Raw genomic sequence first — 15,481 nt, 5'->3', positions numbered from 1 at the left:
GATTTTTGTGCCTGTTAGCAATTTATGGTTAACCGTTTATTTAGTGTTAACTATCCAGGCAATCCGTGGGCTGTAATTTTTGAGTCCAAACCTCTGTATGATAGTCACCATTTACTCTTTCCATATATTTATTCATGAGACTATTGGTGTAATATCAATACGTCTTCTTGGTACAAATGTACAGCTGCTCTTTCAAATAAGTGTATTTAAGTGTATTCTTATCAACCATTGTATTGTATTATGCGGTGGGCTGTAACTTTTGAGTCCAAACGCTCTGTATGATACAGCACAGGTGTATTTTTGTCACCATCCTTCACTGTAATTTCCACACCTACATCTCATTTTGAGACATCCTTCAGGGGAGAGCAATCAACCTCCCTGTCTTTTTCAGATTTACCCATCTATTTAAACACGTCATTTTCAGTGTGTGTAAATAAAGCCTGTGAGGGGAGAGAAATTAATCCCTCCAGTTTTTTCAGACCCCCCCATTCATTCACGTGTCATTTTGGGGACGACCCACGGGTCATTGACTAATATTAGTTATTATATTAGTTTTCCGAATTGGCCTCATCAGTGGCCATTGTCTATGCTGACAGGTATTTTCACGACTTTCTACAGTCATACCATGCTGGACATACCCGATCTCGCCTGATCTTGGAAGCCAAGCAGCATTGGGCCAGGTCAGTACCAGAAAGGGTGACCCTCTGGGAATACCGGGTACTGTAGCACCAAGGAATATACCTTCTGCAATTCAATTCTAGTTTAACCCTGTAATCCATTACCGTAGCTGACCCATTTTTTATGAGTCCCGATCTATACAAGCCGGTTTTCCATTATCTCTTCTATGAATATACAAATGTATATAATATAACCTCATAGAGATAATAGGAATAGTTATATTTTTGCTTCTGACAAACGTCAAACAACAATACTCACTTACAAATCAGTGGGTTTACAGACAAACTTTCTGTCACCCTCTTCATATGAGTGAGTTACACATTATTGTATCGTCAACTTCATTTTGTTGTTTAATACTAATTTTAAACATTTATTGCTGATGCACAGCAATCATTTTATTATTCTTTCGTCTGTGATTAAAAGTTAAGTTTTATCCTTTCCCACTTACAAATTATCTTATCCTATCCAACCCTCTATTTTTCCAATATATAGTACAAAGTGTGCCCCTGAGAGACATTATCAATAGTCCCCCTTTTTTTGCCTCTTGCCTAACAACCCTTTCACAGTTTGTTTTGGAACTGATGTCTGGGAGCACCGCCAACCTTGTTCTACTTTAAAAGCCTTATCAGGCGAAGTCGGTAGCTTTATGTTGGTTTAAATACATTCAGTCACTTGTGATATATACCAATTGAATTCCAACTATTGTACAACCTGGACCAGTGCAGATTCCTAAAAAAACTCCACCCAATATACTTCACTATATATTGCTCTCTCTTTCATCTTTTAGGTAAAACCACGTGAATTGGAGTGGGGAATTATTGCCGAACAGAGAATACTCTCATCAGAGCCTAACACCCTCCTTCCGAAGAGCGAATATTGCCCTAGTAACCCAGGGAGCGCACCACAGCAAAATTTGACTGTACAAACTGTGACTTTTGGGATATAGTTGACCATCCCGGCTGGTGGACTGCAGCACCTTTGAACTAAAGCGCCATCTTTACATTTCTTGTTTTTTGGGTTGAATGAGGAGTTGCTATTTTTTCAATTTTTTAATAAACATTTTATTGGGTTTACAAAGTTTTTCCATTAATACATATAAAATCGAACATATGCCAACAGTATTGGTATGTATCTTACATCAGGGCATCAAAGAACGAAGAGAATCTAAGGATGATATTCAAAATAGAATAATGCCTAAAAAATTTGGCTACAAGACCACAACAAACGGAGCATTTGTTACATTAAAGAGAATGAGAAGGAAAATTAAATTCATAGTCTTGTTATTCGAATCCAATATACCAGGCATAAATAGATCACATCACTATAACTCAGAGGTTCCCAAATTGTGTGCCGTGGCTCCAGGGGTGGATTGGGAACAAAAAGCGACCCTGGAAAAATTTGTACTAGTGGCCCCACATGGGCAGCACCAGAGGTGTAAGGTCTAGCCATGGGCCATGGCAGCAGCACCCTCCCCCCAAGACTTTCCAGATAGTGGGCATGTCCAGCATCAAGGGGAAGTTAAAAGGAAATAAAATTAAATGTTATGAGCACATTATATGATACATTTTTAGAATTTAGGAAACTATATAATTCTTTAGAAAGATATATTTTCTTGCTTATTACACCAACCGTATCCCAATCACTATTCACTCAATCTTATATGTCAGCCAAGCAGGCAGACAGAGCATACACTAGATCATCTGCAATCACAGGCTAAGTGGCAAAGTCATTTTCATATATGCAAATTGTTTGGCATCTTATTCATTATGTCTGTAAATAGGACCACATGTCCTCAAACAAAACAGGCCCCACGGGTGCGCCGGCCCACCGGGAATCTTCCCTGTAGACCCTATGCCCAATCCGCCTCTGCGTAGCTCCCTGGGGTGCCTCGGGACACTTGCAGGGGTGCCCTTGGTTGGTGATCCAGGACCAATTCAAATTATTCATGGCCAATATAACAGGCAAAACCAGTGCTGGTGGCTGCCAGTCATAAAATATGTGGCCAAACAGAAGCAAATCTTGTCCCTCACCACACAACTGACCCTAAGGATGACGTATAAACGCGATCTACTTAATGTAATATTTCTATCTAAATTTCTCAATAAGAAATTTTGGCCTAGGGGTGCCGTGAAAAAAAATTCTGATATACTAGGACGCCGTGATTCTAAAAAGTTTGGAAACCACTGCTATAACTGTAAAAGGCATACTAAGAAAAAGGAAGGGGGGGGGGGGGGGGAGCCGAAGAACAGAGGGAAGGAGGGAAAAGGCAATGGCATCTTCAAAATAAAAAATATGTCATCATAGTAGATAGGAGTTACGTTAGATTCTTTCTTAAAAACCAGTCAGTGCCCTCAAACACCGTTTGAAGTTGGTCTTGTATGCTCTGGGGAAGGTGGACTATATATTCGCCCCATTTTTTATAAAACCTCTCTACACCAGTTTCAATCTCTGGGAATGCAGCACTACGTTCATAATAAAGTATTTTTTAAATCTCTGATTGAAGTTCGTGCAAAAAAGGGGGGGGATCTAGAGATCCAGTGCGTTAAAATGAGTTTACTGGCAATGGTTAAAATAACCGTTAATATAGGAGATAATATGTTTTTGCGTAATCCCAAATCCCATTCATCGAAATTCAAAAGAAGGCAAGGGATAGGGGCTTTGATAAGACATAAAGAAAAAAGATTATTAATATGAGCGACAACTTTATCCCAAAATCGTCTGATCTTCCTACATTCCCAGAAATTATGAAAAAAATCTGCTTTGTAGGCAGTACAGTTTGGGCATCTGCCTGATTCCCCCGCTACCATAAATTTTCTCTGCGATTGAGAAATGTATGCCCTATGCAAGATCTCAAGATGAGTTACCTGCAGCGTTGCTGAGGGGATACGTTTAAGAGTGATCTCACAATAATCAGTCCAAATAGTAGACGACTGGATGGAAGGAATATCCTGAGCCCAACTACTGAGGGAGCGAGACCAAGCTGCTGCTGCAGTTGGTTCCAACAAAAAAAGGATATAAATAATAGAGATGAGCGGGTTCGGTTTCTTTGAATCCGAACCCGCACGAACTTCACTTTTTTTTTCACGGGTCCGAGCGACTCGGATCTTCCCGCCTTGCTCGGTTAACCCGAGCGCGCCCGAACGTCATCATGACGCTGTCGGATTCTCGCGAGGCTCGGATTCTATCGCGAGACTCGGATTCTATATAAGGAGCCCGCGTCGCCGCCATTTTCACACGTGCATTGAGATTGATAGGGAGAGGACGTGGCTGGCGTCCTCTCCATTTAGATTAGATTTAGAAGAGAGAGAGAGAGAGAGATTGCTGTGATACTGTAGATTAGAAGAGAGTGCAGAGTGCAGACAGAGTTTAGTGACTGACGACCACAGTGACCAGTGACCACCAGAGACAGTGCAGTTGTTTGTTTTATTTAATATATCCGTTCTCTGCCTGAAAAAAACGATACACAGTCACACAGTGACTCAGTCTGTGTGCACTGCTCAGCCCAGTGTGCTGCACATCAATGTATTGTATATAAAGCTTATAATTGTGGGGGAGACTGGGGAGCACTGCAGGTTGTTATAGCAGGAGCCAGGAGTACATGATAAATAATATTATATTAAAATTAAACAGTGCACACTTTTGCTGCAGGAGTGCCACTGCCAGTGTGACTAGTGGTGACCGTTCTCTGCCTGAAAAAAACGATACACAGTCACACAGTGACTCAGTCTGTGTGCACTGCTCAGCCCAGTGTGCTGCACATCAATGTATTGTATATAAAGCTTATAATTGTGGGGGAGACTGGGGAGCACTGCAGGTTGTTATAGCAGGAGCCAGGAGTACATGATAAATAATATTATATTAAAATTAAACAGTGCACACTTTTGCTGCAGGAGTGCCACTGCCAGTGTGACTAGTGGTGACCAGTGCCTGACCACCAGTATATTAGTAGTATTGTATACTATCTCTTTATCAACCAGTCTATATTAGCAGCAGACACAGTACAGTGCGGTAGTTCACGGCTGTGGCTACCTCTGTGTCGGCACTCGGCAGGCAGTCCGTCCATCCATAATTGTATTATAATATATACCACCTAACCGTGGTTTTTTTTTCGTTCTTTATACCGTCGTCATACTAGTTGTTACGAGTATACTACTATCTCTTTATCAACCAGTGTACAGTGCGGTAGTTCACGGCTGTGGCTACCTCTGTGTCGGAACTCGGCAGGCAGTCCGTCCATCCATAATTGTATTATAATATATACCACCTAACCGTGGTTTTTTTTTCGTTCTTTATACCGTCGTCATACTAGTTGTTACGAGTATACTACTATCTCTTTATCAACCAGTGTACAGTGCGGTAGTTCACGGCTGTGGCTACCTCTGTGTCGGCACTCGGCAGGCAGTCCGTCCAACCATAATTGTATTATATACCACCTAACCGTGGTTTTTTTTTCATTCTTTATACCGTCGTCATACTAGTTGTTACGAGTATACTACTATCTCTTTATCAACCAGTGTACAGTGCGGTAGTTCACGGCTGTGGCTACCTCTGTGTCGGCACTCGGCAGGCAGTCCGTCCAACCATAATTGTATTATATACCACCTAACCGTGGTTTTTTTTTCATTCTTTATACCGTCGTCATACTAGTTGTTACGAGTATACTACTATCTCTTTATCAACCAGTGTACAGTGCGGTAGTTCACGGCTGTGGCTACCTCTGTGTCGGCACTCGGCAGCCCGTCCATAATTGTATATACCAGTGACCTAACCGTGGTTTTTTTTTCTTTCTTTATACATACATACTAGTTACGAGTATACTATCTCTTTATCAACCAGTCTATATATTAGCAGCAGACACAGTACAGTGCGGTAGTTCACGGCTGTGGCTACCTCTGTGTCGGCACTCGGCAGCCCGTCCATAATTGTATATACCACCTAACCGTGTTTTTTTTTTCTTTCTTTATACATACATACTAGTTACGAGTATACTATCTCTTTATCAACCAGTCTATATATTAGCAGCAGACACAGTACAGTGCGGTAGTTCACGGCTGTGGCTACCTCTGTGTCGGCACTCCGCAGCCCGTCCATAATTGTATATACCAGTGACCTAACCGTGGTTTTTTTTTCTTTCTTTATACATACATACTAGTTACGAGTATACTATCTCTTTATCAACCAGTCTATATATTAGCAGCAGACACAGTACAGTGCGGTAGTTCACGGCTGTGGCTACCTCTGTGTCGGCACTCGGCAGCCCGTCCATAATTGTATATACCAGTGACCTAACCGTGGTTTTTTTTTCTTTCTTTATACATACATACTAGTTACGAGTATACTATCTCTTTATCAACCAGTCTATATATTAGCAGCAGACACAGTACAGTGCGGTAGTTCACGGCTGTGGCTACCTCTGTGTCGGCACTCGGCAGCCCGTCCATAATTGTATATACCAGTGACCTAACCGTGGTTTTTTTTTCTTTCTTTATACATACATACTAGTTACGAGTATACTATCTCTTTATCAACCAGTCTATATATTAGCAGCAGACACAGTACAGTGCGGTAGTTCACGGCTGTGGCTACCTCTGTGTCGGCACTCGGCAGCCCGTCCATAATTGTATATACCAGTGACCTAACCGTGGTTTTTTTTTCTTTCTTTATACATACATACTAGTTACGAGTATACTATCTCTTTATCAACCAGTCTATATATTAGCAGCAGACACAGTACAGTGCGGTAGTTCACGGCTGTGGCTACCTCTGTGTCGACACTCGGCAGCCCGTCCATAATTGTATACTAGTATCCAATCCATCCATCTGCATTGTTTACCTGAGGTGCCTTTTAGTTGTGCCTATTAAAATATGGAGAACAAAAATGTTGAGGTTCCAAAATTAGGGAAAGATCAAGATCCACTTCCACCTCGTGCTGAAGCTGCTGCCACTAGTCATGGCCGAGACGATGAAATGCCAGCAACGTCGTCTGCCAAGGCCGATGCCCAATGGCATAGTACAGAGCATGTCAAAACCAAAACACCAAATATCAGTAAAAAAAGGACTCCAAAACCTAAAATAAAATTGTCGGAGGAGAAGCGTAAACTTGCCAATATGCCATTTACCACACGGAGTGGCAAGGAACGGCTGAGGCCCTGGCCTATGTTCATGGCTAGTGGTTTAGCTTCACATGAGGATGGAAGCACTCAGCCTCTCGCTAGAAAACTGAAAAGACTCAAGCTGGCAAAAGCACCGCAAAGAACTGTGCGTTCTTTGAAATCCCAAATCCACAAGGAGAGTCCAATTGTGTCGGTTGCGATGCCTGACCTTCCCAACACTGGACGTGAAGAGCATGCGCCTTCCACCATTTGCACGCCCCCTGCAAGTGCTGGAAGGAGCACCCGCAGTCCAGTTCCTGATAGTCAGATTGAAGATGTCAGTGTTGAAGTACACCAGGATGAGGAGGATATGGGTGTTGCTGGCGCTGGGGAGGAAATTGACCAGGAGGATTCTGATGGTGAGGTGGTTTGTTTAAGTCAGGCACCCGGGGAGACACCTGTTGTCCGTGGGAGGAATATGGCCGTTGACATGCCAGGTGAAAATACCAAAAAAATCAGCTCTTCGGTGTGGAGGTATTTCACCAGAAATGCGGACAACAGGTGTCAAGCCGTGTGTTCCCTTTGTCAAGCTGTAATAAGTAGGGGTAAGGACGTTAACCACCTCGGAACATCCTCCCTTATACGTCACCTGCAGCGCATTCATAATAAGTCAGTGACAAGTTCAAAAACTTTGGGTGACAGCGGAAGCAGTCCACTGACCAGTAAATCCCTTCCTCTTGTAACCAAGCTCACGCAAACCACCCCACCAACTCCCTCAGTGTCAATTTCCTCCTTCCCCAGGAATGCCAATAGTCCTGCAGGCCATGTCACTGGCAAGTCTGACGAGTCCTCTCCTGCCTGGGATTCCTCCGATGCATCCTTGCGTGTAACGCCTACTGCTGCTGGCGCTGCTGTTGTTGCCGCTGGGAGTCGATGGTCATCCCAGAGGGGAAGTCGTAAGCCCACTTGTACTACTTCCAGTAAGCAATTGACTGTTCAACAGTCCTTTGCGAGGAAGATGAAATATCACAGCAGTCATCCTACTGCAAAGCGGATAACTGAGTCCTTGACAACTATGTTGGTGTTAGACGTGCGTCCGGTATCCGCCGTTAGTTCACAGGGAACTAGACAATTTATTGAGGCAGTGTGCCCCCGTTACCAAATACCATCTAGGTTCCACTTCTCTAGGCAGGCGATACCGAGAATGTACACGGACGTCAGAAAAAGACTCACCAGTCTCCTAAAAAATGCAGTTGTACCCAATGTCCACTTAACCACGGACATGTGGACAAGTGGAGCAGGGCAGGGTCAGGACTATATGACTGTGACAGCCCACTGGGTAGATGTATGGACTCCCGCCGCAAGAACAGCAGCGGCGGCACCAGTAGCAGCATCTCGCAAACGCCAACTCTTTCCTAGGCAGGCTACGCTTTGTATCACCGCTTTCCAGAATACGCACACAGCTGAAAACCTCTTACGGCAACTGAGGAAGATCATCGCGGAATGGCTTACCCCAATTGGACTCTCCTGTGGATTTGTGGCATCGGACAACGCCAGCAATATTGTGTGTGCATTAAATATGGGCAAATTCCAGCACGTCCCATGTTTTGCACATACCTTGAATTTGGTGGTGCAGAATTTTTTTAAAAACGACAGGGGCGTGCAAGAGATGCTGTCGGTGGCCAGAAAAATTGCGGGACACTTTCGGCGTACAGGCACCACGTACAGAAGACTGGAGCACCACCAAAAACTACTGAACCTGCCCTGCCATCATCTGAAGCAAGAAGTGGTAACGAGGTGGAATTCAACCCTCTATATGCTTCAGAGGTTGGAGGAGCAGCAAAAGGCCATTCAAGCCTATACAATTGAGCACGATATAGGAGATGGAATGCACCTGTCTCAAGTGCAGTGGAGAATGATTTCAACGTTGTGCAAGGTTCTGATGCCCTTTGAACTTGCCACACGTGAAGTCAGTTCAGACACTGCCAGCCTGAGTCAGGTCATTCCCCTCATCAGGCTTTTGCAGAAGAAGCTGGAGGCATTGAAGAAGGAGCTAAAAGGGAGCGATTCCGCTAGGCATGTGGGACTTGTGGATGCAGCCCTTAATTCGCTTAACAAGGATTCACGGGTGGTCAATCTGTTGAAATCAGAGCACTACATTTTGGCCACCGTGCTCGATCCTAGATTTAAAGCCTACCTTGGATCTCTCTTTCCGGCAGACACAGGTCTGCTGGGGTTGAAAGACCTGCTGGTGACAAAATTGTCAAGTCAAGCGGAACGCGACCTGTCAACATCTCCTCCTTCACATTCTCCCGCAACTGGGGGTGCGAGGAAAAGGCTCAGAATTCCGAGCCCACCCGCTGGCGGTGATGCAGGGCAGTCTGGAGCGACTGCTGATGCTGACATCTGGTCCGGACTGAAGGACCTGACAACGATTACGGACATGTCGTCTACTGTCACTGCATATGATTCTCTCAACATTGATAGAATGGTGGAGGATTATATGAGTGACCGCATCCAAGTAGGCACGTCACACAGTCCGTACTTATACTGGCAGGAAAAAGAGGCAATTTGGAGGCCCTTGCACAAACTGGCTTTATTCTACCTAAGTTGCCCTCCCACAAGTGTGTACTCCGAAAGAGTGTTTAGTGCCGCCGCTCACCTTGTCAGCAATCGGCGTACGAGGTTACATCCAGAAAATGTGGAGAAGATGATGTTCATTAAAATGAATTATAATCAATTCCTCCGCGGAGACATTGACCAGCAGCAATTGCCTCCACAAAGTACACAGGGAGCTGAGATGGTGGATTCCAGTGGGGACGAATTGATAATCTGTGAGGAGGGGGATGTACACGGTGATATATCGGAGGGTGAAGATGAGGTGGACATCTTGCCTCTATAGAGCCAGTTTGTGCAAGGAGAGATTAATTGCTTCTTTTTTGGGGGGGGTCCAAACCAACCCGTCATATCAGTCACAGTCGTGTGGCAGACCCTGTCACTGAAATGATGGGTTGGTTAAAGTGTGCATGTCCTGTTTTGTTTATACAACATAAGGGTGGGTGGGAGGGCCCAAGGATAATTCCATCTTGCACCTCTTTTTTCTTTTCTTTTTCTTTGCATCATGTGCTGATTGGGGAGGGTTTTTTGGAAGGGACATCCTGCGTGACACTGCAGTGCCACTCCTAAATGGGCCCGGTGTTTGTGTCGGCCACTAGGGTCGCTAATCTTACTCACACAGTCAGCTACCTCATTGCGCCTCTTTTTTTCTTTGCGTCATGTGCTGTTTGGGGAGGGTTTTTTGGAAGGGACATCCTGCGTGACACTGCAGTGCCACTCCTAGATGGGCCCGGTGTTTGTGTCGGCCACTAGGGTCGCTAATCTTACTCACACAGCTACCTCATTGCGCCTCTTTTTTTCTTTGCGTCATGTGCTGTTTGGGGAGGGTTTTTTGGAAGGGACATCCTGCGTGACACTGCAGTGCCACTCCTAGATGGGCCCGGTGTTTGTGTCGGCCACTAGGGTCGCTAATCTTACTCACACGGCTACCTCATTGCGCCTCTTTTTTTCTTTGCGTCATGTGCTGTTTGGGGAGGGTTTTTTGGAAGGGACATCCTGCGTGACACTGCAGTGCCACTCCTAGATGGGCCCGGTGTTTGTGTCGGCCACTAGGGTCGCTAATCTTACTCACACAGTCAGCTACCTCATTGCGCCTCTTTTTTTCTTTGCGTCATGTGCTGTTTGGGGAGGGTTTTTTGGAAGGGCCATCCTGCGTGACACTGCAGTGCCACTCCTAGATGGGCCCGGTGTTTGTGTCGGCCACTAGGGTCGCTAATCTTACTCACACAGTCAGCTACCTCATTGCGCCTCTTTTTTTCTTTGCGTCATGTGCTGTTTGGGGAGGGTTTTTTGGAAGGGCCATCCTGCGTGACACTGCAGTGCCACTCCTAGATGGGCCCGGTGTTTGTGTCGGCCACTAGGGTCGCTAATCTTACTCACACAGCTACCTCATTGCGCCTCTTTTTTTCTTTGCGTCATGTGCTGTTTGGGGAGGGTTTTTTGGAAGGGACATCCTGCGTGACACTGCAGTGCCACTCCTAGATGGGCCCGGTGTTTGTGTCGGCCACTAGGGTCGCTTATCTTACTCACACAGCGACCTCGGTGCAAATTTTAGGACTAAAAATAATATTGTGAGGTGTGAGGTATTCAGAATAGACTGAAAATGAGTGTAAATTATGGTTTTTGAGGTTAATAATACTTTGGGATCAAAATGACCCCCAAATTCTATGATTTAAGCTGTTTTTTAGTGTTTTTGGAAAAAAACACCCGAATCCAAAACACACCCGAATCCGACAAAAATAATTCGGTGAGGTTTTGCCAAAACGCGTTCGAACCCAAAACACGGCCGCGGAACCGAACCCAAAACCAAAACACAAAACCCGAAAAATTTCAGGCGCTCATCTCTAATAAATAATGTATTTTGTATGGTTTTATTCTAATGTAAGCCATGGGCCAGTATTTACTAAAAATCTGAGTTTGGTCGATTCGTGTTTTTTTTTCTAAGTCCCAATCCGGGAATTCACTAAGCACCAATCTCGGCAGTGTTTGGTCTATTCGTAATGGTTTGAATCAGTGCCGTAACTAGGCATTTTAGCGCTGTGTGCAAGAAACGGCATTGGTGCCCCCCCCCCCCCATGCAAGACAGGGGCAGTGCGCGCGGCAGGTGCGCAAAAAATATATAGGGGCGTGGCTTAATGGGGAAGGGGCATGGCCACAAAATAATACCAATTCATAGTATGGTGCACAGTAGTCTCCATTATTCAAATGATGCCGCACAGTAGCGCCACTACACTAGGTACTTAGAGCCCCTTTTTACACATTACGGTAGACAGCGTCCTCTTATTACACATTACGGCAGACAGCGTCCCCCTTATTACACATTACGGCAGACAGCATCCCCCTTTTTACACATTACGGCAGGCAGCGTCCCCCTTTTTACACATTACGGCAGACAGCGTCCCCTTTTTTACCCATTACGGCAGCACTGTCCCCCTTTTTACACATTATGGCAGCAGTCCGCCTTTTTACACATTACGGCAACAGTCCCCCTTTTTACATATTACGGCAGCAGTCCCCTTTTTACACATTGCGGAAGCACTGTCCCCCATTTTACACATTACGGCAGCAGTCCGCCTTTTTACACATTACGGCAACAGTCCCCCTTTCTCTAACGTCCTAAGTGGATGCTGGGGACTCCGTAAGGACCATGGGGAATAGCGGCTCTGCAGGAGACTGGGCACAAAGTAAAAGCTTTAGGACTAGCTGGTGTGCACTGGCTCCTCCCCCTATGACCCTCCTCCAAGCCTCAGTTAAGATTTTGTGCCCGAACGAGAAGGGTGCAATCTAGGTGGCTCTCCCGAGCTGCTTAGAGTAAAAGTTTAAATAGGTTTTTTTATTTTCAGTGAGACCTGCTGGCAACAGGCTCACTGCACCGAGGGACTAAGGGGAGAAGAAGCGAACTCACCTGCGTGCAGAGTGGATTGGGCTTCTTAGGCTACTGGACATTCGCTCCAGAGGGACGATCACAGGCACAGCCATGGATGGGTCCCAGAGCCGCGCCGCCGTCCCCCTTACAGAGCCAGAAGACGGAAGAGGTCCGGAAAATCGGCGGCAGAAGACGTCCTGTCTTCAATAAGGTAGCGCACAGCACTGCAGCTGTGCGCCATTGCTCTCAGCACACTTCACACTCCGGTCACTGAGGGTGCAGGGCGCTGGGGGGGGGGGCGCCCTGAGACGCAATAAAAACACCTTTTTGGCAAAAAATACATCACATATAGCTCCTGGGCTATATGGATGTATTTAACCCCTGCCTATTTTTACATAAAAAAGCGGGAGAAAGGCCGCCGAAAAAGGGGCGGAGCCTATCTCCTCAGCACACTGGCGCCATTTTTTCCTCACAGCTCCGTTGGAGGAAGGCTCCCTGACTCTCCCCTGCAGTCCTGCACTACAGAAACAGGGTAAAACAAGAGAGGGGGGGCACAAAATTGGCATATAAATATATACAGCAGCTATATTAGGGAAAAACACTTATATAAGGTTATCCCTGTATATATATAGCGCTCTGGTGTGTGCTGGCAAACTCTCCCTCTGTCTCCCCAAAGGGCTAGTGGGGTCCTGTCCTCTATCAGAGCATTCCCTGTGTGTGTGCTGTGTGTCGGTACGTTGTGTCGACATGTATGAGGAGGAAAATGGTGTGGAGGCGGAGCAATTGCCTGTGTTAGTGATGTCACCCCCTAGGGAGTCGACACCTGACTGGGTGGTCTTATGGAAAGAATTACGTGATAGTGTCAGCACTTTACAAAAGACTGTTGACGACATGAGACAGCCGGCAAATCAGTTAATACCTGTACAGGCGTCTCAAACACCGTCAGGGGCTCTAAAGCGCCCGTTACCTCAGGTCGATACAGACACAGACACGGACACTGACTCCAGTGTCGACGGTGAGGAAACAAACGTATTTTCCAGTAGGGCCACGCGTTACATGATCACGGCAATGAAGGAGGTTTTGAACATTTCTGATACTACAAGTACCACAAAAAAGGGTATTATGTGGGGTGTGAAAAAACTACCCGTAGTTTTTCCCGAATCAGATGAATTAAATGAGGTGTGTGAGGAAGCGTGGGTTTCCCCCGATAAAAAACTGCTAATTTCTAAAAAGTTATTGGCATTATACCCTTTCCCGCCAGAGGTTAGGGCGCGTTGGGAAACACCCCCTAGCGTAGATAAGGCGCTCACACGCTTATCAAAACAAGTGGCGTTACCGTCCCCTGATACGGCCGCCCTCAAGGAACCAGCTGATAGGAAGCTGGAAAATATCCTTAAAAGTATATACACACATAGTGGTATTATACTGCGACCAGCAATCGCCTCAGCCTGGATGTGCAGTGCTGGGGTGGCTTGGTCGGATTCCCTGACTGAAAATATTGATACCCTGGACAGGGACAATATATTATTGACTATAGAGCATTTAAAGGATGCATTTCTATATATGCGAGATGCACAGAGGGATATTTGCACTCTGGCATCAAGAGTAAGTGCGATGTCCATTTCTGCCAGAAGAGGATTATGGACGTGACAGTGGTCAGGGGATGCGGATTCCAAACGGCATATGGAAGTATTGCCGTATAAAGGGGAGGAGTTATTTGGGGTCGGTCTATCGGACCTGGTGGCCACGGCAACGGCTGGAAAATCCACCTTTTTACCCCAAGTCACCTCGCAGCAGAAAAAGATACCGTCTTTTCAGGCTCAGTCCTTTCGTCCCCATAAGGGCAAGCGGGCAAAAGGCCACTCATATCTGCCCCGGGGCAGAGGAAGGGGAAAAAGACTGCAGCAGACAGCCTCTTCCCACGAACAGAAGCCCTCCCCCGCTTCTGCCAAGTCCTCAGCATGACGCTGGGGCCTTACAAGCGGACTCAGGCACGGTGGGGGCCCGTCTCAAGAATTTCAGCGCGCAGTGGGCTCACTCGCAAGTGGACCCCTGGATCCTGCAGGTAGTATCTCAAGGGTACAAATTGGAATTCGAGACGTCTCCCCCTCGCCGGTTCCTGAAGTCTGCTTTACCAACGTCTCCCCCCGACAGGGAGGCGGTATTGGAAGCCATTCACAAGCTGTATTCCCAGCAGGTGATAATCAAGGTACCCCTCCTACAACAGGGAAAGGGGTATTATTCCACGCTGTTTGTGGTACCGCAGCCGGACGGCTCGGTGAGACCCATTTTAAATCTGAAATCTTTGAACACTTACATAAAAAGGTTCAAGTTCAAGATGGAGTCACTCAGAGCAGTGATAGCGAACCTGGAAGAAGGGGACTATATGGTGTCTCTGGACATCAAGGATGCTTACCTCCATGTCCCAATTTGCCCTTCTCACCAAGGGTACCTCAGGTTTGTGGTACAGAACTGTCACTATCAGTTTCAGACGCTGCCGTTTGGATTGTCCACGGCACCCCGGGTCTTTACCAAGGTAATGGCCGAAATGATGATTCTTCTTCGAAGAAAAGGCGTCTTAATTATCCCTTACTTGGACGATCTCCTGATAAGGGCAAGGTCCAGAGAACAGTTAGAGGTCGGAGTAGCACTATCTCAAGTAGTACTACGACAGCACGGATGGATTCTAAATATTCCAAAATCGCAGCTGATTCCGACGACACGTCTGCTGTTCCTAGGGATGATTCTGGACACAGTACAGAAAAAGGTGTTTCTCCCGGAGGAGAAAGCCAAGGAGTTATCCGACCTAGTCAGGAACCTCCTAAGACCAGGCCAAGTGTCAGTACATCAATGCACAAGGGTCCTGGGAAAGATGGTGGCTTCTTACGAAGCGATTCCATTCGGCAGATTCCACGCAAGAACTTTTCAGTGGGATCTGCTGGACAAATGGTCCGGATCGCATCTTCAAATGCATCAGCGGATAACCCTGTCTCCAAGGACAAGGGTGTCTCTCCTGTGGTGGTTACAGAGTGCTCATCTCCTAGAGGGCCGCAGATTCGGCATTCAGGATTTGGTCCTGGTGACCACGGATGCCAGCCTGAGAGGCTGGGGAGCAGTCACACAGGGAAGAAATTTCCAGGGCTTGTGGTCAAGCATGGAAACGTCACTTCACATAAATATCCTGGAACTAAGGGCCATTTACAATGCCCTAAGTCAGGCAAGACCTCTG

General features: G+C 46.3%; 1 protein-coding gene and 1 pseudogene across 1 annotated transcript in view; one reads left to right on the top strand and one right to left on the bottom strand.

Moving 5' to 3' along the window:
• LOC134908899 (cytochrome P450 2K1-like) overlaps positions 1-15,481 on the bottom strand; it is a 256,817-nt gene that overhangs the window by 194,158 nt on the left and 47,178 nt on the right. The gene's annotated exons all lie outside the window — the stretch shown is intronic.
• LOC134913769 (5S ribosomal RNA) lies at positions 611-729 on the top strand (annotated as a pseudogene).

Source organism: Pseudophryne corroboree, chromosome 4, assembly GCF_028390025.1.
Source record: "Pseudophryne corroboree isolate aPseCor3 chromosome 4, aPseCor3.hap2, whole genome shotgun sequence".
Classification (NCBI taxonomy): domain Eukaryota; kingdom Metazoa; phylum Chordata; class Amphibia; order Anura; family Myobatrachidae; genus Pseudophryne; species Pseudophryne corroboree.
Note: the sequence above shows the minus strand (reverse complement) of the source record. Positions and strands in the feature narration are given on the sequence as shown.